This window comes from Nicotiana tabacum, chromosome 22, assembly GCF_000715075.1.
Source record: "Nicotiana tabacum cultivar K326 chromosome 22, ASM71507v2, whole genome shotgun sequence".
Lineage (NCBI taxonomy): Eukaryota > Viridiplantae > Streptophyta > Magnoliopsida > Solanales > Solanaceae > Nicotiana > Nicotiana tabacum.
Window position 1 is genome coordinate 17,506,856 of NC_134101.1, and position 2,731 is coordinate 17,509,586.

A 2,731-nucleotide genomic window follows, 5' to 3' on the forward strand; every position below is an offset into this window, starting at 1 on the left:
CGCGAGAGGATTGGGATCAGTATTTTTGTTGATCTTCCAGGCCCATCGACCATTGCTGATGATCGGCCGACACGAGATATGGATAGTGGGCGCAGGTTGAGTTATGACTCATCATCGAGGGATGTTGGGGATCTTTCACAGGCGCAGGTATGTTTGTATTACTATTACATTTAAATTTATTTTTATCTCATTGATCAGCCATAAATATCTTTATGTTTTTTTTTTATTAAGGATTCATCCTCGCCCGTCACGGAGGCCACTTTGTGCGATACTGAGCTGGCTGCGCCGGATGATTATATTCAGGAGCCCGACGAGACCATGGTAAGACAATTTAAATTTTTGTGACTTAACACGTACATTACAAATATATATTTTCATATACTGAAATATCTTATTATTATGTAGGTTACTGCTGGACAGACAACCCCTTCTACCAAGCCTGACAGCCCTACTGACGATCATGCAACGCATCCTCCGATAAAGAGGCGACGTCATGAGGATGATCCTGATAGCGTAGCCGGGCGGGATGGGATGTGCCTCAGGCCAACAACTGCATTAAAGCATACAATGTGGGACACATTGATTTTTTATATTTTATGTACATATGACATTCAGTAAATAATTGCAACAATTTTTATTGTTTACATTATATGCGCATTATGTTTTTATTTCTCCGATTCTTCGTTATTTTAATACTACAATACAAACACAAATATATTAACTTAACATAATTTAAATTCAGTATAACTAATAAAAATACATGACACGGAAAATATAAAGATAAAATACTATACTCAACACATACATGTGTTTGTTTAGTCACTACCACCTATTATTCTCTGCTCCAACCACTTAAATTTATCTTTCATTTTATTTTTTTCTTCTTCCGCCTCTTTTAGTTTCTCCTGTAATGCCGCATTTCTCGTTGCATTTTAGAGATCTGGTGTTAGTATTCGCTGTTCATATTTCAAACATACTGCAAATATGATTTATAGTATTCCTGGTTAATGGGTTCATCATACCATTCCTCAAACATACAATAATTTCCGTCATTGCGTTAAAACCTGTATAGATACATCTAGTATCTGCGCCCAACATTACTATCGGACCAACATGCCTTCATAATTGCACGTTTGCCACAATAGCACCTTGGTTGGTCATTGCGTCCAGACATTTGTTAATGCAAGAAATATGAAAAATGTACGAAAAGTTTTGCTATTTGTTTTGGTTAAGCGCAGATAATAACTAAAATGCGCTAGTTATTTATAGGCAAGACAACCCACATAACGTAGTATTTCACCGCGCTATACTTCGCGTGTTAAAGATTCTTTCGGGTACAATACAGCTTTTCTAGAAGATAGCTTTTGCAGGCAAGCAACTTTTCAGGTCGACAAGACAACACACATAACGTAGTATTTAACCGTGCTATGTTTTGCGTGTTAAAGATTCTTTCAGGTACAATATAGCTTTTCCAGAAGATAATTTTGTAGGCGAGCAACTTTTCAGATCGACAAGACAACATACATAACGTAGTATTTAACCGCGATATGCTTCGCGTGTTAAAGATTCTTTCGGGTACAATACAACTTTTCCAGAAGATAGCTTTTGCAGGCGAGCAACTTTTTCATGTCGACAAGACAATTATTTTATTAAAAAAATGGGTTTATGTTAGATTGTTGTACTGAAGTATTAATGTTAAATATCAATAAGATTTAACAGCAATAGAAACATAAGTTTATTTCGTGCACTCTGCAAGATAAACAAGTACATACACTTATTACAATCACATTACGGAAACAAAATACTATGTGTATCCTTGATAGTTGGGAACATTAGATGAACTTCCACCAGGAGCTGGATTACCACCGCCACTCAAACCAGCTGAAGGACATTTACAATGGTCGTATCCTGTTTGCGAGCATATGTCACGTTTGCGTGCATAAACGGTATCACCAACATCCATTTGGTTCAGTATACACGTTCTTTTTTGCACTTTTCGCTGACGCAAAAACTCCTTGTTACACACCATTTTAAATAGTTCTGGCGGCCAATAATACTCAGAACCCACTGCTGCATCTGCCCACTATAGGTGTTTAAGTATGCAGCAACACTATATTTTTTTATCAACGTAGTTGGTTGGCCCTAAACCTATATGTTGAAAGCACTTGATGGAATGTGAGCACGGCATGTGGTATATGGACCATTTTCCACAGAGCATAACCTTCTGGATTCATTTACGGTATGTGTAATATTCCCCCGGTTGTGATGGATAGCGGTGCGAACTTCAAAAATATTTCGCTCGTTACGGTACTGCAAAAATGAATGCCAATGTACTTGCTTCCTGTATTTCTCAAATTGTTTCATTGGTATTGGCATAAATTCAACACCCATTTCCATCAATGACGATGCACATGTAGCCCTTTCAACAAACCTCTCCGCCATCAGCTAGAATGACATCCGCACCATGGCAGTGACATGCAATCCTCGTGCAGACTTCAATAACCCGTTAAAAGACTCTGACACATTTGTAGTCAGAATTTCCCATCTTCTACCACCATCCGCATGCAAAGTCAACTTGTCAAGCTCATGTCGCATCAACCAACGATAGGCTCCCTCATATTCCTGCCCGATAGATTTCATGCGCCTCCTGAATTTACACTCTTGGTGATTTGTTACAGCCATCCAAATTAAATCATGCAAATCCTTGTTGGGATATGCCTTCTGAAAATTG